At 38.9% G+C, this 23,365-nt stretch overlaps 1 long non-coding RNA gene across 1 annotated transcript; it reads right to left on the minus strand.

Annotated features, from left to right (window-relative positions):
- Positions 1-1,610: 1,610 nt before the first annotated feature.
- LOC117005650 lies at positions 1,611-8,457 on the minus strand. Its single transcript, XR_004419862.1, has 3 exons — positions 8,404-8,457; positions 6,833-6,970; positions 1,611-1,797 (listed from the first exon to the last, which is right to left on the minus strand). It is a non-coding gene; the product is annotated as an uncharacterized LOC117005650 (long non-coding RNA).
- Positions 8,458-23,365: the final 14,908 nt, after the last annotated feature.

Genomic DNA, 23,365 nt, shown 5'->3' on the forward strand with positions numbered 1-23,365 from the left:
TGTAAAAAACTGTAGAACATCCCATGCCGTTAGCATGATAAGATTAGACTTCTGGCATAAAAATTTTAAAAATAAAGAAACAAAAGAAAAGGAGGGGGGAAGAAAAGAAAAGAAGAAAGGGAACTGCTTAGATATAAGATCCAAAGTTCATTGGGAGTGTTCTTTATTGCATAGCTCCAAAGCTAAGATGTGCTGGGGCATGTGGAAAAATAAGGAGGTGTTAAAAAGCTACTGAGCTTCTTAGTTTTCAAAACCAGTTCAAAGTCCCAGTCTTGGATTATTCACAGTGTGACCTTGAGGCCTATTTGGGATGCCATAAAAACTGTATTCAGGAAGGAAGGAAGAGATTATCAAAAAGGAAAGAATTCCTTTTCATCCAAATAATGTCTTCAGAGCAACAATCTTTTTCCTTTACATAAAACCTTTCGTTTGAGTATATCAACATATTTGTTAGATTTTTAAAAAATCAAAATCTCAGCAGCACAAGGAAAACCTGGGGCAACCAATTAGGAAGAAGAGCAAAAGAAAGAGATTTGAATTCACTTATCACTCACAGGAGAAATATGTAACAATACGGTAACTTAGTCTTCTCATCCCAGAAGTAAAATAGACATGCTAATAGGACGTATCCATCACAGTGCTTCTCCAGTGTAATGCCACTCTGTAATTTTTGAAACAAGAAGTAATTTTAAATTTTCACATGAAACTGAGCCAACTAAACACTTGTTTTATATTTTTATTAGATTTTTTTAATTCCAAGAAAATGGTTTTTTTCCAACTAAATTTCATTACCTTCTTGAAAAATTTTCTATATCCTCCATGTAGCTTCCAGGGCAGAAGATATATATGAAAGTTATATAAAAAACAATTAAATATATAGATGAAGGAGTTAGCTTCTCTATTTGTATTTTTTCTTGCTGGTGTATTTAAAACACTACATTAATTAAATATAGATTTTTTTTTTTTGTCTGCAATACAAATAATATACTTGGGTGGTTACTCTTCTACAGGGAAAAATCGACCATAGAGATCAATTACTTATAGGTATTCATTTACCCTGCTATGATTTTTAAAGTAAATTATTTTGAATAGCTGGCAGCTATCAGTGAGAGTTCTTCTACAAAAATAAATACAAGAGCCAAACCAGAATAATTATTGGGTTGTTTAAATTCAATTTCATAAGATTTTTTTTAATCTCTCTAAACCACAATTTTAAAAATGGGTGGTCTCAAATTAACTACTATATAACAGAGCTTAAATTATGTGAGTGGTGAATTAACTCATTTCCCTCTAAGCATTTACAACTCTTTGTTTGCTATGTAAATAATTCATGACATTTTTTTATTACAGATCAGTGGGAAATAGAAACTTATAATACAATATTGTCCTTTTTTCTTATTATTCTCTAGACCTTAATGCTAGCAACAACAAATATGCCATTGACATATGCATTTAAAAGACAGAAAAACATTTATCCTTACTGTAAAGTTGCCTTATAATCATTCCCCTGTTCAGGAGTACACTAATGCACTTGGAGCAAATAAATCCTGCTCCCAGTTTGCCCACACTCCACCCCTCAGGATGCTACCAGAGCAGCACAACACTCACCTCAAACCTCAAAACCACTGGAATAAAACCTTGGTTTGATGTGTTCCTGACCCTCAGGCAATGCTTACAACAGTCATGAATGCTACTTGAGGTTTTGTATGCATATGGGAAGTCTGTGGTCTCTGAACCCTTAAAGTTTCCCAGGTGGTATTCTTCCCACTTCCTTCCACCTTTGCTTGGTTCAGATTCCTGGGGAAAAAGGATGAAGATGGTAATTTAGAAATATAGCTCCTAAAAATGTTCTGATGTGGTAAGGAGAGAAAGGACATTTGGAAAAAAAATTAAAAATAAAAATGCTGAATGGAGAATGGCAATTCCATTCACAGCAAATATGAAACTTGTCAAATTCCTTTGTGTTCCACATTTATCATGGAATGGTTTGGTTTGGAAGGGACCTTAGCGAAATCATCTAGTATCAAACCTCCTGCCATAGGCAGAGACAGATTAGACTTAAAAAATATTATGAAAATTTTCCTAAAATACAGCATTGTGCTAAATATCTGTTTTCTTTTAGACTTTGATATAAAAGAAGGAGGTCTAAAAATGTGGGAGGCCAATCTAGAGGTCCCCAAAGTGCTTGATATGAGTGGTTACCTCCAGTGTGTGTGTCTGAACCAGGACTTTTTCAGCTCATGTCACTGCCCTAAGCACCCACCCTGAATCCTGGACGGTGGTCCTTCCTTCAGTGGAATTTCCTTCTCAGAACCATTTTGGTTTTGATATGTGCTATTTCCTCAGCCATTTTCTCTGTGCTGTTCTGCAGCAAATTTTCTACAGTGTTTCTAGGTGGAACCATTTCAGGAAGCAACTCAAAGAATTAAGCCAGATTTTAAGAGAGTGGAAGTGATTTTCCAGCATAAAAGTCACAACAGTCACTTGTGTGATGAAATGCTGAAGCCACAATAAAAGTTTGATTCCTTCATCAGGAACGGAACAGAATTTACTGGTCTTGTAAATCTTACCAAAGATTCTAGAAGTCATAACACTTTCCTAGGAGGTGTTAGTTTAAACAGTCTTTGGCATGGCTGGCTGAATCTTCCATCCCAGTACTAATCCAACCCTGCATCACTAAATAAAGGAGGAGCTTTCCCTCCAATTTGAATTCAGATGGAGATTCCCTTTTGTTTTTCCTTGCAGTGCTTTTCTTTTCTTCTTTAAATATTTCTGATTTGGCTTTGTGGTCAGTTCCTCTCAGAGTATTTCACATTCAGCTTTACCTTTCACTTCATGAACATTATCCTTTTTCAGTAACATGCCATTCATTTTTGCCATGGGCCCCTAAACCCATTATTCTATACCAGCAACACAAAGGAAGAGACTCATCCCTTGTGTCAGATTCTTGCAGGTGGTAATATGGTAAAATGTATGAGATACCCCACTGCACCTCATAGGAAGAGGGCTCTGCCTGTGCCAGATTAAATAAATCTGATTTCAGACACAGCTACTATTCTTGACACTGTAGCACAAAGTTAGAGTCCAACATTTTGTCTGATGTAAAATTTTACTGTGCTATGATGTAGTAGCCTATAATTATTTTTTTAATTCTGGTTCAAAATTGAAACCCAGATCATCTCGCCACTTCCTCCAAACTTAGGTCTATCAAAGTAGCTCTTCATAAGCACAAAAATGGAATGCTGGTGTTTGCCAACAGGAACATTTTCTGCATACTATGTAGAATATTCTATATAGACACAAGAGCTTCAATGTTCTTTCTTTCATTTTAGAAAGGATTATTAGACTACCTAGATATTCTTGCCTTTCAACTGTAGCAGTTTTTGACTTCAAGCAGGACTAACTTTAGTTTCCAGATCTTGTGGTTGCAAATGAACATGTCAGCTGTGATCTTGGGATTATGCAAGGTTTAGGGTGCAGCTAAAACTTAATTAAAAGTTTTCATAAGCATTTGCTTAAGCTCTAAAGAGACAAGAAAGGAAAAAAGAGCCTACATGAAAAAGCAGACTGGATTGAGTTGAGCACTGCTATTTAATGAAGTTCCACTTGTAGGTTTAAACTCAGAAGTGACCATCCTGTCTGACCCCAAGTATAACAAAGGCCATAGATTTTCACTCAGGAATTTCACCCTTTCACTTAGTAACTCAGACCTGATTTGATCTTTTACAAAAATATGCAGTGTCTATTGAAAGTCATGAGGAGTTTATCCCTCCTCACCAGCAGACTCACAGGTAATATTGCATACTAGCAGTTGTCACACTTCTAAGGTTACTCACTCACTGACAGGAAAATCCATTTAAGAAACAAATCTATCCTGAACAAACAGGCCTTTAATCTCTTGCATTATCTCCATTGAAGGTGAATTTATTCTAGAAAGTTCAGGAAAAAGGCTTTCATAATGCCACTGCCTGCATGTGAATGTGTTTAATGACTTTTTAACCCATTAGCCATCCATGCAACAATCCCAAATGAATGTGTTTCCCAGAAATAGGTGACTAGATTTAAAAAGCCTGCTAGTGATATATTGGATTTTAATATTAGACACTGGAAAGTCTTCATGCGGAAAAGAGGCTGTAAACATTCCAACTATAGAAAAGCTCCATCTGAAAACTGCAGTTTTATAGGCAGCACAGACTTTTTCACCCACAAAATCTGTCAATGGCAGTGCATGACCATTCCTCTGAAGCACCTAGGAAATATGGACCACCATCAGACAGTTCTGAGGAACCCAGCTCACCTTGGCTGAGTGCTTTTGTCACAGATTTGCTTTTAGTCACTTTTGCTTTGCTTTGCTTCCAGTTCTGTGAATCTGCCCTTTTTTTATTTTTTCTATTTTTTTTTTCTTCAATTCTATAAGATACATCTCCCAACACTTCCCAATTCAATAATTTGAAGAATATAGGTGAACAAAACAAAAAAATTCTGCATTTTGTTTTGGTGTAGAAAAAAATGAACGCCTCTAAGCTTTATTGAATTTCAACTCCTTATGTCTCAACTGCTGGCCCTCCAATCCCTCATAGCATGCCTGTATCTCAGTGAAGGCTCATTCTCAGTTCTCCTGTGAAGCAGGGCACTGAACAAGTGCCAGAGAGGGACAAACCCTGCCTGACAGGGCTGCAAATTACAAGAAAATTTTAAACATGCATGTAATACGGAAGTAAAATCATGTATGAAAAGCCACTTACAGAACAGGAGCAAGGAGAGGATCTTCTAAATCCAGCCACATTTAATCCCCCTGGGACTTGCATGCTTATCATAGTACAGTTGGGTTTGTTTATAAAGGTTTATTTCAGCTAAACCAGACAACACTTGGCTTTAAATAGCACTGTTCATTCTGCAATAGCAGGGATCCTTTTGGAAAATGTGAGGCCAAATGCTCTAACATCAGGTGTGTGGAAATCAAACAGTAGGGGAAATTGTGCTGACCATAAAGAAGAGCTGCAAACTGAACTACAGAGAATTATAAACAGGAAAACAACAATATCAAAATGATTCTGAGTAAATGAAAATAATTTGGGAAGGAGTCTTCCCCATTTATTCATCCCTAAAGAAAATAAGCAAACCTACTAAGGATGGAATTACTACAATGGATCTTCCCCTCCCCACTCCATGCCAAACCAATAACCATAAATATAAAGGAAATTGAAAATAGTCTCTCTTCATGGGAGGTGATCCATTCTATAGACCCATATCAAAGGTTTGAGATTTTAATGGGTAATCAGCCATCTGGAGACATTCCCTCGAGGTGCCTGCATATTTTGATTACAGAAGAATTCAACACTACAGCTCTGCTTCTCAGGATGAGCTTTCTTTGTCTAGTACCTTATATTATTAGACATATATTTTGTATTAATTTATACCTTGGGGAATTATGGCACATTAGTTTGCAACTTGCAGAAATCACCTGTCTCTTTAAATTGACATCAGGTGAAACTCCTACCGCCAGAGAGTAAAAGCTTCCTCACATACATATATAAAAAAAGGCCTCTCCCAGGGACCAAACGGTGATGAAAATGGGCACTCAGAAGCCTTCCACACCTGCAATATTGCCAGCTCTTGACATTCAGGTCTCATGATTAAAAATCCAAAAGCGATAATCAAAATAGACTTTATGCTTTAAATTTTCTTTCTTTTTCTCTCTTTCTCTTTTTCTTCTTCTTTCTCTCTTTCTCTTTCTTTCTTTCTTTCTTACTTTCTCTCTCTTTCTTTCCTTTGTTCTTGCCTTCTTTACAATTTTTTCTCTGTCACTGTAAGGCCTTGAAAACTTCAAATCTTTTAAAAGCAAACAGTGATTTTCACTCAACCACATTAGTATATGATGTTTTAAGAAAACCATCAAATATTGCAAGGCTCACTAATAAAAGCACTGCAGCTGGCAACATGGCTGAATGAATCATTCTCCCTAGGATTTTTGTATAGACCAAATATGCTGGCATAAGCAACTATTCTCTTAAGATAGAAGTGATGGAGCCAGAAGGAATGATTACAGCACAAAAGCTGTGACCTGTCCTGACTAAGCTCCTTTTTATATCTGGCTTTGTTGATATCTCCTTGTTTATCCTTCTGTGAGCACAGTCAGAGTATGTATGATTTTTTGCAAACAGTCTTGCATCTGTCTTACAAATCTTCACAGACAGACAGATAGCCAAAAAACAAACCAGCTGCAAAACAAACAGGTATTGCAATATTATGCTCAGGATTGTAAGTCTGGCTGAGAAGTGCATAAGAACCCAGGCTCAGTGCCTGGTTTGCATGTCTGTTTGTTCATCTCACTAAAAAACCAAAAACAGTCTCACGTGTCCACCGATGAATGATCACAGATGTGTAGCCTAGTGTTATCTCTCACCACCAACCCCTTTCAAAATCTCACAGTTGATTTGTTGACCTTTCCTCTTATTTTTGTTTTTTATTTCCTTTGTACTTGGTCTTCCTGGCCTGTGAACCTGCTCTCCTTTCTCCTTAGAAATGGTGTCCAGCTGTGTGCTATGGGTACCATTGTGGAAGGCCAGTTCACCATTCACTTTACAGAGTTAAAATTACCTATTTTAACACAAATCATTCATAGCTTAAGCATTCTGGCCCTAAGGAAGGGGTCCATACTCCAGGTAAAGCTTCACATGCTGTTTGAGATCTCAGTCACTCTGAGACAGGGATTGAAATAAGGGGTTAGAGCAGGGGTCCCATAAAATCCTGAATGCCATGTTCAACACTGAAGTTGTCACAAGTTCTAGATATTTGTTGTAGTTAAATCAGGAGGCATGCAGACATTTACCATAAAAATTCCCCAGGTGTCAAAAAATCTGTGTCATTATGTGCATACAACCTCCTGAGGTCTCTCAGCCAAAGAAACCAATGTCAAAGTCCCACCAAAGTGCTAAATCCACAAATGAGGACCTGCTCTTCACAGTACCTGAAAGACACAAGAGTATATTTTGAAAACAATTTCACAAACATCCTTGCCTTTTTTCTAAACATAAGCAGAGTAGGAGCTTTTACCTTCCTCACCTATTCGTTATTTTGAGGATAAGAGCTTGTGGGAAAACAGAGAATACTGAGCTCTATATAGAACATCTTTTCTACATGCTCTCCTAAATTTTAAACTATCCAGGTAGAGAAGAGCACACTTAAAGCCCTCCCACCACAGGTTTTCCATTTTCTATAAAAGTATTAAAGATCTTCTAGGAGGAAAATACAGAACAAGATGACTCTAAGCCTGTTGTTAGAGCACTCAGGTTGCAAAAGGGCACAAAAAGTCATGGTTGTTGAGTTCTTTAGGTCTTTTCTAAATTAAACTTCCATGGGGTAAAATAGAGAAGCAGGCTGTGATGGGTGAGGCAGGTTGTAAGGACTGGACAGACCCATTCCTTCTCCAAAGTGAACTCTCCAACTGCCTGGAGAATGGGGTCTCCCTTTCCAGTACGCAACAGAGACCATTTTCCACTATCTGAGGAATGACCACTATTTACCACCCTGGGAAAATGGGCTCTCCATTTACTGACCCCCAGTGAGCTGAGATATGCAGGGAGACTGAGCCTCCTGCAGTTTAGCTGCAGGACTAATGGCTAAATTGCTCTCCCCACATCCTCTATGCTGTTATTAGAAAGAAAAACCATGATCCCTGTTGCACTTTCAAAAGAAAATTTACAGATGCTGGCATGCAGGAGAGGCTTCCTTGCTGTGAACTGCTCACATGAGTGACAACACTGTTTCATAGTTCTCGGGAAAAGTACTAAAATTCAGGGAGAGGGAGCACTGGTGTGTAAAACACTTCACTCATTAGTGTTTCATTGGGACTAAATTAAGAGTTCCTGTTTTAGGCATACAGCACTATAACCAGTATTTTTTTGGAAGAGCTTAGATGCAGATGCTAGGCTGTGCAATAGTCAGCATTTTGGTATCCACAGCTCTGGTCAGAAGTTATAAACTAAGCATTCAGCAGTGAAGTGGCTCTTAAAATATATGCTCAGCCCTTAAATTTCAGTTAATTTTGAAATCTGAAAGGATACACAAATATAAACATGAAAAGTTATATAAAGGCTTTATGTTCATGGATATACTTATAGTATTTTTTTGACCCTGATAAGTCAGAGTTCTGATTAATTTTTTGAGGTTGGTCCAAAAATTTGATATCTTTGTTTGGTAAAAGGAAAAATTAATTTTATATCATACAGGTACCCTTTCATTAATGGATTGCACTTGCATTTGCTAAATATTATAGGTTGATTCCTGATACAAATTAAAAGTATTATAGAAGATGGTGCATCTAAATATTAAGAAAATATCTTACTTCATAATTGTAGTAAATATTTAATTTATTAAATTGGGGACAAATATAAGCCTTACCTCTTCCAAATGAAATTTTTGTGTAATTGCTAAATATCGCATGACTGGTTTGTGTCACCACCTCTAGAAGATTCATTCCAAACTTTTAAAAATACAAGTGAAGATTTGAAATTGTAGACCACTGAGTTGTGGAAAACTTAAAGCACACTGGGTCCTGAAGGCAGTTTTTCCTACAGGAAAAGCAAAACCAAGGCAGAGATGAAAGCAAGTTATGACAGGCTGTGCATGGACATTGCTAATGGTCTGTGCCTTTGACTCAACATTTTCTGAAATTAGTTTTGCCTTCATTTGCCAACTTTTTTTTCTTTGTATATTCAAGTGGTACATTTTTCCTCTCAGTTACTAAGGTCTTTCAGAATTATCTAATACCTGACTTTTAAAAAATTTCTGTGCAGCTGCTAATAGCTGTCTACATGGAAGCCCTGTTCAAAAGCTGCCAGTGTCTCTGCAGACACATCTGCCAAAGTTTGCAGCCCTTGGAGCACACAGCCTGTTGCTGGTTTGAGAAAGCAGACACACTGAGGTGTAGCTGTTTTCCATTATTCCTGGGCAAGCACAGGCACAGTCCATGTCCCACATCTCCAAGTCCATGTCCTGTGTAGTCACAGGACCCTACAGGTTCTGCTGTGGTTATGGTGGTGGATGGTGCACATGGATGTGGGGTTCAAACTGCAGCTAAGTCACTCAGAGAGGTTACTGGAGCTCCTGCTGCTCCCCCCCCAACACACTGAGTGAAACCAAACCTCCCTGTGCAGTCACTTCCAACCTGCCAAAGTGATCTGGCTCAGCCTAGCCACGTTTATAGGCAGTGGTGCCATTTACAGAGCCAGCTCTTTACAGAGCAAACACCTGTCAGAACAGGAGCCACAGGATAACTGGGTATGGGATGGTGAAGCTCAGGAGACAGAGCCTGCTGAGCTGTGATGAGAACAGCATGTTGGACTGCAGCTGGAGAGGTCTGCAAGCACACAGCTAAAGAGCAGTACATCTTCATGGAAATATTTAAAACCACTCCGTTTCAAAGTAATCATAATGACCTGTCATTCCTCCTAGGGACTTCTGTGCAATTTAACTGTGGTTACAAGGGACTGGCCCTGCCTGGGGATTGCTGGTGAGTGGTAATACCTGTTTGTTTGTGGTGAGTGGTGGTGGTGATTCAGCCTGATATCAAGGATATGCCAAATAGCACTAATCCCATAAATATGGAAGGTGATCAAGGTTTGAAGAATAGGTTTAAAACAGAGTAGCAGGTTTCTGCAGGGAGGGTGGTAAACAGAAAATCTCAACTATGGAGCATCGGAAGAGGTAATCTGGTGAAACCATTTGATTAATAGCAGAATATAGTCTCAGCTGACCGAGATATGTGAGAGATGAGAGAAAACATGGCAGACTGAAGAGGGAAAGGAAGGGAAGCAGGTGATCCCATGAAAAGACTGCTGATCAGAGAGGCTGCTGTCTCCAATTCCACTCCACAGGGGCTCTGAGCCCACAGACTTCTGACTGAAATGATTCATCACACTGTCATGACCACAATAACCTATCTCAGTCAAAATGAATAAAATTAGCCCAAAAAAAGTTTTTGAAGCAGTAGATTTTGAACCACTGTCTTCAATCTCCTTTTTCACATATCTTCCAGATTGTGGTTGAGGTCTACCTAATTTCTTACATCTAAATGAATTTCAGCTCATTGGGGAACACAGAGAATTTATATAAACAAGCAAACACTCAGTTTCTGTCCAATGTGTTATTTTCACTGACATTATAAAGCAGTGAAAGAACAGCAGTGAGAAACTGCAAACATAAGAACTATTAATTCAGCAGAAATTACTGCACAGAGGGACTTTGACTGCTGCCTATAAACACATCAGAGGGTAAAACTGCAGGAAGGGAGGCCAGGTCTCTCCAAGTGCTGACAGACCCCAACTGGAGGGTTGTGCTGGGATGAGACCTTGGCTGTGGCAAATGACATCCATCCTTCACCCTAGCATGTTAGCACTAGTACCTCCACCAAGCAGTGAGCACTGTGCACCAAACTGAGCGCTAGGGAGGCCAAAGTGTGCTTGCTGCAGCATAGAGTGTGTGGACAAGTCTAATCAGTGCAAGGTGACACTCCTCAGTGAGAGGTGTTATCAGACAAAGGGCAGCAAAGTGCAGCCTGGCACAAGAGAATGTAAAATTATGTCCTTAGGTTCATCGAGTCTAACTACATAGACACTGAAGGGTTAATAAAACTTTAGCTAATAAGTGCTAGTAACCTCTAAACATTACTTAATAGCTTCAATTTAATGATTTGGGGCTATACACAGTGCCAGAGTTGAAGTCCCAAACATTTTAGGTGACTGGTCCCCATCACAGAACCTGATTCAGGTGCCAAAATTCTTAAAGAAAAGGCTAGAACCTCAAAACAGGACCCAAAAGAGCCAGCTCAGTGAGGAGCAGCCTGGAGCTGCAGAGCCCACCACCCACTTCTAAGCTTCACATTTTTTTTCTTTGAAGGAACACCATGAGTTTTTTAGAACATTAAAGGAAGCAAAAAAAACTTCTCAAAGTCTAATTATTGCTGTCTTCACATGAGAGGTGGGGTTCACTTTCTTTTCAGCAATGGATTAGAGCACACCCACACACATACACTAGAAGAATGCCAGAACTTCAAGGCAGAGGAAGTAGATGGAATAGATTTTATTAAAAAATGTGTGATTTTTTTTTTTTATAGTGCATGTAAGAAGACACTAAATATCTGATTGCTAAGTGATTGGTTCTGGTGGAGACAAACTAGTGGGAAAGTGCAATTCAGGCAGTCAGAGGTGAATGACATGGCTCTGCAATATATTACATGGCTCTCGTCACTTCATGTGATATATGTGTGAATAACTAAAAACTTGAACCTGCCATGTTTGGGTTAGAAATAGGGAATTTGATTCCTGATACATAATATCCAAAAGCAGATACTTATGAGTCACGCTAAATGTTATTGGTACGGAATCTCTGAAAAACAAAACAAAACAAGCAACAAAAAAACCCAAAACAAAACAAAACAAACAAACAAATAAAAAGAAAAAAGAAAAAAAGAAAAAAAATAAAGATATGTAGTTCCCAGAAGTGGAAGGCAAGCAGGTTCAAGTCAGCCCCTTTCATTTCCTCTCCACAGTTGTAGTTGAGAACACAGTAACACAGTTAACTCAGTCAAGAATCTTCTTTTTTTTTTCCCCTTTTTATTTTGACAGGGGCTTTCACTCCCCCCACTGAAGGAAACTAAACTCAGAGAACTTTACAGGCGTTTTTATTGACTCTGTGAATAATCTTGACTCTATGGATTATCCTCAAGCAGCTGTGGAGAACACAAAAGATTTCCCCAAACATAAGAAAAAGAATACTGATGCAGCCTGGGGCAGGTTTTTTTTTTTCCTCAGCTCTCAAGTGATTTTTAAGAGCCAGCCGGTCTGGAAAACGATGGATTTGTTTGTAGCAAAGGTAAACACTGCCAAAATCAACAAGTTCCTTCCTTAGGGGCCTGTAGAGCAAATTGGTCCAGAGATTAAGACAGTTCGGTTAAGTCATGTTGGGGCTGACACGAACCCTTCAGGCTCCTTCACTTTTACCCCAGAAAATACAAAAAGAAGTGATAAGATTCTTATGAAGGAATTATACACAGTAGGGTCAGAGAAATGAAATTAATTAAAATTGGTCTCCTCTGTAAATTTCCTGGCACAGGATTTGAGGGGTTTAACTGAGAGGGTTGGTGGGTTTACCAGTAGTCTCCTTTGCACAATTTTGAGTCAAATAGGCTCTGTCTTGACTCTCTAGATTGGTATCCGTGAAAGATTTAACAGTGATTAGAGCTGTGTAAAATGATCTCATATGTTGTCACCTGCCAAAGAAATGGCAGTGGGTAAAGGTCTAACTCTATTCACAAGTCATTTTTCCAACCCAAGCCAGGAAATGTGCTAAACAAGCAGAGCCACCATGTATTACAGAGGTGGATTTCATCTTCATGAATGCACAGGATGTGTGTCAGAGCCAAAGTGAGATGGGAAAAACAGCATTTTACAATCTGCTTTGCAATTTCCCAGCATTTTTTATTTCAAAGACATGAAAGAATTAAGACAAACTGGTTTTTAATCCTGATAAGACACCAAAACATTCATCACACTCATTTCAAAAATCAAGAAAAAAAAGAGGGAAATAGAAACTCAAGTCTCATGCCAATTCTGGTGCCATAAATCACAAGAAAAATTTATAAGAAAAGTGTAATAGGAAGGTAAGACGAATTTTTCAGACTATTCTACTAAACAAAGGTGCCTAAAACTTTATCAAGCAGTTCTGAATACTTTGGCTGGCTGTAGCTGACATGGCCAGGTCATGCATAGTTCAGTTGGACTTTATTGGCATGACAATATCTTCACACACAGCTACAGGAAATCAGCAATGCAGCTGGGAGGGAACACAGGTCTCCTGACTAGCAATTCTGTATATTAATGACAATGCTCTGCTTCCTAGTCCCTTACATCCTCACAGCATTTTTCAACCATTAACTAATGCATCAGTGAGATTTGTTTGAGATGGAGATGCAACAAGCAAGCTCAAAATGAGGAGCATGTAGGGCCACCATTGCAGTGGGAAAAGGTTAACTCACTCTAATTAAATCCCACAGAGCCTCTCTGTTCAGAAACCACCACATTTTAAAACCAATGAGAGTTCACATCTCATTAACAGGGAGGTTAGTTGCTATGAGTCTGCTATATATAAAAATTTTAATTATTATTTCTGCTGGCAAATATTGCAGAGGAATATATATTCAAAAGACGTTATCATAAAGACTGAAGAACTGCTAATCACTGCAATTACACTCTCATTCTAACCTAAATTAACACAGCTCTGCAGACTTTTCCTGCACAGCCATACACCAGTCTCTCTGTGCTGTGTGACACAACCAGAGGGAGCACATTGTACATCAGTCACAGACACCTCTGTCTCGGGACAGAGCTGGTGCACTTGCTGTCACCAAGAGGGAAATATCAAGCCTGCTGGCAGTGATGGTGATGTCCCTTGCTGTTCAGAGCTCCTGGACCCAGCTGTCTGTCCTCCTGCAGGCACACATGCTGAGCATCATCAGGGATAAGTGCCACCAGAACTCCTCAGCTCTGAGACACAGGTACCAGAGCACCAGCACAGCCTGAGCCTTGTTCACAAGTGGTGCCAAGAGTGGAGCTGGCATGCAGCACTGATCTCTGCCTTTCACTGAACACAGACTTCTTTGTGTTGGTACTATCATCATATGACACCTTTCTTGACTGTGTTTTCTATTTATTACTGCCACAGAGAAAAAGGTTTCCACATGCTTGGTGTATGTGCAGATATTAAAACTTTGCTTACTCTTAGAAAGATATATGATTTATATTAATGAAGTGCTATTTTGGAAGTGAGTGACTGACTAAGAAATTTTAATCAGTTAAAGAGAGACCCAGGGAAATATACACCTCATTTGTGACTCATAGTCAAGAAAGAGGAAGAGCTTTTGCCAGCTAGAAGAAAATAGCACACAAATGGCACATGTTGTTAGCAATTCACAGATATAATCCACAGCTTTACCCACTGAAGAGCAAATTCACAATGCCACTCCTGCTTATATGACAGAGGGGCTTACTTCCAACACAGTCACGGGTTAATAACTTTAGTTAGCTTGTAACAATTGAAAAGTAGCAACAGGCATCACCACTGTTGTTACGGCCACAGGGTGGTAACAGATTTCAATGACTTCTAGAGAAAATTACTAAAAATGTCAAAACATAAGCTTGACTGAAAAAAAGGCTGAAGCATAAGCCCAACCCAGAGAATGGAAAAGTACTGGATAAAACACTGGAAAATATACTGCAGGGAACAATCTTGCTTTGGCAGTGGGATAGACTAAATGACCTAATACAACTTTTCCGTCTAATTTATATGATTCTATGATTCAACAAAAACAAACTGTGAAATTAAAACTGAAGCAAGTCTATAACCTGACTACCACATTTTATAAATGTGTACATACACGATTCTATAGGCATTTAAAATAGTGACTGTCTTGGCACTAGCACTACAGGAGATATATGCAGAATGTCAGATTTCCTCTTAAAACATTCATCTGGCTGCCAGGCTGAGTAGATGCCAGCAGCCTGAGATAGACCTAAGAATAACCCTTAAGACACTCTGGAAAGAAATAATCACTAAAACTGAGGAAGTCAATTACGGTGACAGCTATAAATAAAACTCTATTTGCATTGTGACAATCAAGGTAAAGAACAAAAAAAAACCACAAACAAAATAACACCAAAAAAACAAACAAACAAACAAAAACAGGAACAGAAATAAAGTAGGACCCTCAATGTCATAACCTATGTTTTGGTTCTCCTCTGTGGGGACATTTACAAATAAGCTCAACAACTGAATTGACAATTAATGAGTGGGTTGATCAGATGATATAGCATTAAATTTGTCTCCTTACTGGATGGATGCACATCATAAAAAATTAATAAAATATGTAATGCATCCAGGTCCCTTCCTACCTATTTCTTCTTATAATCTTCTTTTAAAGGAAATCACTACTCTTAAGTGACTGCAATGAGAGACAAATATTTAGGTTCTCTTAGCTTAGTTTAAAAGTATTTCAAATGAGCAAGTGTGCTAACAAAGACTGTCCTGTTTTCTGAGAAGGAAATACTGACTTTCAAATGTGCTTCCCCATGCAGATAATCCTGTGACCACAGAGGTTCCTGCAGTTGTAAATAATTTGAGACCACCTGGACATGTCTAATGTAGATAGCCTGGGGAAATAAGTCATTCAAAAGAAAAACGAAGTGCTCTTATTTGAGTCCCTTGGTACAGATCTGTAGCTCTAAGGCTAATCAATTAGCTCCCAGCAGAAGAATGGGTGGCTCTGTTCTGGAGTACCAGCTCCAGTGCCTTTCCAAACAGTGGAAGAGCCCTGTCATCCTGTTTTAAATAAGGAACAAGCTTCACCACTGAGGAGGACAAATATATGATTTAAACAAATAGTTTATTAAAGGAGCAATTCAGAAAAAAAAAGATTCATCCCTTTTTTTTAAAGGAGTATTTGTGTCATCTGAGAAAAATAGCTACTGTGAAATGCTTTTCCACGACAGTAAGCTTCCAATTATTAAAGATTTTTTTTTCTCTCAAATGAAAAAAGAACACTAATAGTATTTAAAAAAGCAAATGCTAGACCATAATCAAAATGATTGCCACTGGAGTTGAATCAAACAAATCTGCTTGGGAAGGTGACACAGAAGTTTCCTGATGGTAAAATAGAAATAGTAGATGCATAAAACCACAGGCTCCTTCAGCTTCTTTTAAACTCTTTTAAAATTGCCTTATTCATTACTGTCTGTCCCACTTTTTACATCTGTTTCAGCCCTTATTCTACAGTAGATGTTAAAACAGTCATCAGATCCTTACAGAATCTCACATCTCATGACTTAAGGATTTTTAAACAAACTCTGAGATGTTTAGGAGCCAGTACTACTGATTTTCAGTGAGGTTTGGGCTCCTGGGACAAGATTCACAGGAGAATTTTATTCAGAGGCTCAGAGCTCCCACTGCACTGTCCCAGCTGGTAGTGAGCCTGGGGGCCACAGCTCTCAGCAGCACAGGCAGCACAGAAGCATTGGCTGGACAAGACCTGCAGAAACCCCAAGGAGGAGCTTGATGCTAAAGATGGAAATGCCATACCTTGTCCCCTCATTACAGTCAGCTTAGTTTGTCTCTCAGCTGCTGCATTTGTTTGGCTGCTATATTTGGCTGCAGATATGTCAAAACTGTAAGTTAGACCCAGCTTTACAAGTTACAGATCCAACATTGACTTGTGCTGCTCTTTGTACAATTCATGGAACAGTGTATAACATGAACACCCCATCCAGGAAATCAGCAGACACACAGGAAAGAAATTCTCCTCCAGGCTGAGCCAGAGGATATTTTGTGAGTTGAGCTTCAACTCACAAGCTGAGCAAAGCTCCTGGCTCCACTTGTGTTTCACAGCCATGAGCTTTGCAGAGCCAGGAATCTAAACCTTCCACAGCAAAATGGAGGGAAAGAAGGAAAAGGTAGAAGCCAAAAAAACTCCCTTATAGTGTTATGACTGGGATATTTATTTCAAAGATCCACATTCATATTCCTCTTTGGGTAATTGAATCTGAGCATATGCTTTTAGGTATCTGGGGACAGTGTTTCTCAATTCCTCAGATCTTTCCTTTTCCATTAATTAAGTAGTCTGCTCTTTAGGGTAGCGAAAGGAAAGCAAGAAATTAAATAAAGGAAAAGGCTGAAGGAAAAAAACACCCCCTAACTTGCCAAACAGAACATTTCCCTGAGAAGTGGGACACCTGGAGCTGAAACAAAGTTGGATGAACCCCATTTTCCAGGGTTACATTTTCTAACCAGGCCATTCTCTTGCAGCTGAGAGATTCTAAAGAACATTTGAGTCTGGACTATGTACATCTACCCAGCAGGAAAAATAAGATACATTTAAGGATGTGCTACATGGACCAAAGTACATTAACTACTGCAAGTATTTTAAATAGGTCTATATATACACCAACCAGAAGGAAAACCAGAGGGCATTTTGATAAAGATGCACAGACAGCTATGATGGTACTTAGGCTTTGGATTTAGAGAAAGCAGGTCAGTGGTGTGGATCTAGATTTAATGACAAGAGTTTAATAGGGTTTAATGTGGAAAATGAGCCTGTGAGTACCCATATTGTGTTTGAAGAGTGACATGGGTTTTTCTGAAAGTGCCTCCACTGTGCAGTGAAGCGTTGTGCAGAGACACCCGATGAGTGTTATATATATGTTATATATGTTATATATGCTATATATTTTATAACCTATAACACAGTGCTATAGCTGTGCTGAATAGGTCCAAGGGGCTTTGGCTATGAGAGGCCTTAATGGGTCAATATGGCCCAAATTCTGTTCTCTGTTTATTATAATTAACTACTACTTTTTATGCCCATATCTGTATTTTTGCCCTAAGGAAGCTCTTAATTATGCTTAACAGTATAGAGTGCATTGAAAATATTAGTGACAGTCCTTCCTTAGTCTTTCATACCCATCTTCCCTATAAATTGGGTCATATGGTACAGTACACACAGTCTGAGTAACTAGGGTGGTGAATTTGAAAGAACATATAATTCTCTTCCAAAAAATATAAGGTGTTTCAATATCTTACTTCAAAGAAAGCTAATTTTTATTATTTTAATAGATAAAAATACAGTAATAATAAAATATTAATAATAAAAAAATAAAATAAAATAATAAATACCAACACTGATTATTTTTTTTCTCTCAAGAAATTATAAAAGTTTTTAGAGTTTGTGACTACTTTGAACAATGACAGATTTTTGAAAGCTTGAAATATATTATGGAATGGAATGCCAGCTTTACTCATACTTATAGATATATGCAATTTAGGCCCCTAGCTGCAGTGAACTATCTGGTTTTATGGGGTCTGTCCAGATAGTCTGGATTCTTTCTCTGAATCTGCAATTTTTTTTTCCCGTGCTCAACTTTCCTACTGTGTGTGGTCCCATAGAAATCAAAACTCCTCACAGTAGTTAAACTAAAGATGAGTGTGATTTTTGTGTGTGGGTGTCTCATGGCCTGAGACTGCATGTTCCCATGGAAAAACAAGTGTTATCTGGGGAGAGGGAAGGTTCTCTCTGAGTTACCTTACACACCTATTATTCTGTGTAAAAAATGCAAATAAAATTATAGTGTCACATTTTCAGGCTGAAACTGTCTGGAGGCTTCCTTATATGATGCCAAGAATCTTAAGTCAAAAACCTTAGAATAGGCAATGAGTGTTTCAAATTATTCCCTTATTTTCTCAAATTGCCTGGGCAAGGATATTTTACATGGCTCTTAATTTATTATCTTTCATAATAAGGAATGTTTTGCAGGAATATTACATTATGGAATATTGCTGAGCATATTATTAAATATAATCATCAAGACTGTATGGTCATGTCTATCTTTCTCCAAGATATTTGGATAACTGGCAGTTTTATTCTTCATACATTTCAAGCTCTATTTATGTTGTTAAAAGAACTTAACAAAATGGGTGTTCTGGTAGGTTACCACTGCTTTTCCTTAGTGCAGGGCATCAAGTGCTGAGTCAGAGGCACCATGCAGAAATTCCAATGGTCCACATTTCAAATGAGACAAAAAGTCTACATCTTAAAGAATTATTAGTATCAAGAATACTATTCAATTAGTGTTTGGGTTTTACATAGCACCAATTTAAAACAGTCATTCTTTTTAATTTACCGGGGGGAGATCACACAGAATCACATAAAATCAAGTTTAGTAGGAAGTAATGATTGATCCCAAACCTTGCATTATGCAGAGGAAAATTGTGTCATCAAATAACAGCTGCCAGCTGTGATTTTTGAGCCAGAACAACAGCTTTTCTCAGCAATGTGCTGGGAGACATCTCCAGAGTGTGTGGGATGGTTTACAGTGCTCCAGGGGAATGGGCTGTGTCACTCCTGTGAGGAGCAGAGCACAGTCAGGGAAGGCAGAAGCAGAAAGGTGGGGACAAAAATAAGCTCCTCTGCCCTGACTTGTCTCAATGTAACCCAGAGAATGTAAATCATCTGCATTGCAGCCATTTTTAGCATTTTTGTCTTCCTCCCACTGCTAGGTGGAGCAGCAAGTGTGTCTTAGGTCTGACAGGAGTAAGAGCAGGGGCAGCCATACAGGCCAGTCACTAACAAAAGTGCTTCCAAAAGTCCCCATGAAATATTATCTCTCACAGGCAGCTGTTCTGTACCTCATGGTGTGTGTTAGGCACTGCCTTCCTGCCAGCCTGCTGGACTGCACAGCACATTCACCCCAGCTTGCTTCTCTTTATTGGATTGGGAATTCCAAAGCGTGGCTCTCGTTGCTCCATGGGCAGCTTCCCTCCCCATGGACTCAGCTCTGCTCTCACAGCCCTCACACACCCCATCAGCACCCAGGCCATCACTCATCTCAGTCCATCAGTGCTCGAGTGCCTGGCAATGCACTCTGGTCCACGACATGCAAGTAAAACAAAGGTTTGTCTTATGCACATGTATGTGCCAAACAGGGAATAGATCACTTCTGCAGACGGCAAAGTTAAATTAGTTAAAATTGTCATCATTTTGTTTGGAAATTTCTTTTGTCTGCCTACATGGAAATCTTCTGTTTGGTGATGTTGTGTCTTTCAGGGATCTAAAGACAAATAAATAAATCAATCAATAAATAATCAACAAACAAACAAATAAATAAAGAGATCCTGGATGTCCCTGCTCACTGAGATCAAGTCCCTTGCACCCCACCACAGCCCCAGCCTGACTGAAAGCTGGTACACAAGCACAAAACCTGCTGAAGAGTGGAAGCCCAGCAGGATCCAAGAGGCATCAACAGTTGCAACAGTTGTTAATCTGCTGGGGTTTTAACAAAAGAATGAAAAAGAAACAAATTTTCTGTGTGAGCAAGATGAATATACAAATAAGTTCCATGAGGAATAATTCAAAGGAAGTTTGTGGTAATTTACTGCTGTTTGGATTAGTCAGCGTAAATAAAAATATTTTTATTCGCAGTCTTAAATCCAGGCTAGGACTAAGGGCCGGTTCCACAAGGCTTAATCTGCCATATAACTGGAGTTTAGAGTAAGGCTTCAAAAAATTTTAGGGAATGTGTTATTGCTCACCCTTCAGTACTGTAAACCCTCCTGTAAGTAGCCTCTTCTGTTACTGACATAAATGCAGATTGTTTCCCCTCAGAGAACTGAAAATAGAAAGCAATAATTCTTTGGTGAGTCAAGCTGAAATTTTCTGAATTATTAAAGAGTAATTTAGCCAAGGTCCAAGACCCCCTATGTGTGTAGCAGAAGCTCACAGGTAATGTGGAGGGAAGGTGTAGGACCGAAGATCTGTGACCTCCAATTTTTATCTGTATGGTGGAAAAGTTACATTTACTGGTAATGGGAAAAAATGAGTGTCCTGGAAAACATGGACAGCAACAGCTTCTCTTGTCTGATCTGTTCACCACCTTGGGGGCCAAGAGGAGTCCATATTTCTGCCAGAGCCATGAAGAACATGGGGAGACACATATCAGTCTCACCACATGTTGTGGGTTGGAGAGGTTTAGAAATTTTTCCCATTATTATGTTAAGCTAGCCGGGATGGCTCTCCTATTAGCCGATAAGAGCTGGAGACAAATGACTAGCTGAAGCAATGATGGCCCATTAGGGAAAGGTGGAGTCCTGCTTTTGTTTTCGGCAAGTAAGAGGACACTGGGGGTAGGAGAACTCTTCAGCTCGCCGGCAGAACTCGAGGAGAGAGGTTCTTTTTCTCCTGTTGGGATCAGGCTTCTTGGATTTGGACTGCTAAAGCTTCCTGCTTCCTCTGAACAACTGGGAACTGGGACGCCCACGGTGAGCAGAGTTTCCTTCCTCACCCTTTTCTTCCACCTGGGGCGATGAGGCCACCTGGCCCCCTCCCCTGCCCCTGCAGCAGCCGCGACTGAGACGCCGCCTGCCCTGCTCCATCAGAGAACCATTGGTGACTGACAAAGGGACTGGGACTGAATTCCGTTCTGTTCTGTCACTGGTTTTCTTTTTTTTTCTTTTGTATAGCTGATGCTGTTTTTGCTTGTCTTGTAAATATTTCAGTAAAGAACTGTTATTCCCAACCTATACCTTTTTTGTGCCTGCGAGTTCCTGAATTCCCTTTTCCTGGCAATACTGTCCCTTTAAACCGGGACACCACACAAGTCAAAGCATTAACCAAAAGATGACTGTAATGAACATCAGGAAGATCAAATTAGGGTCAAGATAACTTGGTGTGCTGCTTGCTTGCTGCTTACTTAGAAGTAATTTCCTCTTTATGTGAGTTATTTGCTCAAATGAGGTTTGTAAGAGCCCTTATCTGACTCAGGCTCCAGGCACTGATGTTTGCCTTGCTGGGTCAAATCAAGCAGTGCCTGAAAGTAGTGGGAACTTTCCTTGGGATTTCAAATGGGGACAGAGCCTGAGCTAACATACACTATAGTACTATTCACTATTTTCTTCAACTCCCTGCAAATGAAAAAACCCACCCATTAACAAAAAGTAAAATCAACTAAAATTTTAACAATTGCAACAATTATTTTCTTCATTAAATTATCTTTTTTTTTTTGTCCTGAAGAGAAGCCTGCCCTTCAGCTAATTTTTTCTATTCTTTTATGCTAAAAGCCACTGTATTTCCCCATTAAGGTTGAGGACAAACATAGCATTAACTCCTAAGAAAAATATGTCAATAATTTGATCATTTCATATATTAAACACATTGATTCAGAAAAAGAGTTTCTGCTGAATTTTCAAACCCTTTTAGGCTTTCACTTTCCTACCAGTTCACCCTTTCCTGACTGAATTTTGAGCCACTTGCAGAAAGGCAGAAAGAATTCTATATTTGCCACGATACATGAAATAGAAGTATATTTTAATTTTTAAATTAATCTCATGTTGTCCAACTTTTCCAGTGTCCTCAAAGTTTCTTAGATTAATTTGTTTATAAATGTCTTTCCCATTTTTGCTTTTCTTTCTCCATTTCATTGCTTTTTGGGTTCTCCATTAGCCTTCAGGTAGTGTCTTATATAATTTTGTGGGACTATGAAATAAGCATCATATGAACTTTTGATTTCACGTTGTTCTATTTCTCCATTTTTGCAACCCATATTTTCCTATTTCATGTTATAAAAGTGCCTTGTTTTTACAGTAGTCATGAAAGATGGACTCCTTCTCTGTGAGAGACTGTTAATGCTGGACTGCTGACAGCCCAGCAGCAGAAAGGAAATGTACAAAGTGTAACCTAAATAAGAATTCTCCTTTTCTGGCAGCACTTTGCATCTCTGCCAATGCAAAGGCAGCAGCACCAGTCCAGCTCACCTGGTCCACCCAGCCTGCTGTGCCTGGTTTGGTGCAATTCAATGCATACCTAAACATGTTTACAGGTTTAGCTCCTCACTATCTGTTTCTTTACCCAGAGATATAAATAGTGGCCATCTATTAGAACCTAAATCCCTAGAGTATTCCTATAGAACAGACACCGCAGAAATCTGCCTTTATGTTTGGGTTTCTTGGGATTTTTTTTTCACTCAGTGATTAGACATCACTTCAGGAAAGCACCAAATTTTTTTAGCATCAGAATTTAATTCTTTATTCACCCTGTGCTCCTCAATAAACATATTCATTTGGAGAGCTAGTTTTATCCAGCTAATACCCAACTGCTGCTGAGTTAATCAAACAGAAGCAGCAAGGAGGCAAAAACAGAGAACAGACCTGCCACTTACACACTTTACAGCCAGCGATGGGCAGGCACCCAACCTTGCTAAAAAATTATTCTTATCCAGAATGTGTTTCTGTCCCTCTGTCTGTAAAAAAATTTTTTTTTTAAATTACAAAAAAAACCAACCAACCAAAAAAAAAAAAAGCACAAACAAAAATAAAAACATAAATTAAAAGGAAATTAAAAGGACTGAAACAACTTTAGAAATGAGACTTTAAAGCAGCTTGAAAGCAATCAGAAAACATCCATGGATACAGAGATGCAAGAGACACATTTTCATAAGATTCTGCTTTGCCTCTCCCCACTTTCCAGTCATTTCTACACAACTCCCAAGTGATTTTGTTAGAAGTAAAACAAGGGAAAATGAATTTTCCATTGAAATGGAATTTTTAGCGAAGTGATTACTCACTGACCCAAAAAATATCACAGAAGGACTTTTCTGTCCATGACATTCAGTCTGACCATGAGGATGTTTCTGTAAGATTTGAGAATTCCTGAAGCTCTGCTGAGACTTGCAGGTATTCAAGCATCCCTATTCAAACTCAAGACAGAGTTTGGCCCTCTTATTGTTCATCATCCTCAATTTATAGCACTCTTTAGAGGAGAAATTAAAAG

This window comes from Catharus ustulatus, chromosome 1, assembly GCF_009819885.2.
Source record: "Catharus ustulatus isolate bCatUst1 chromosome 1, bCatUst1.pri.v2, whole genome shotgun sequence".
Lineage (NCBI taxonomy): Eukaryota > Metazoa > Chordata > Aves > Passeriformes > Turdidae > Catharus > Catharus ustulatus.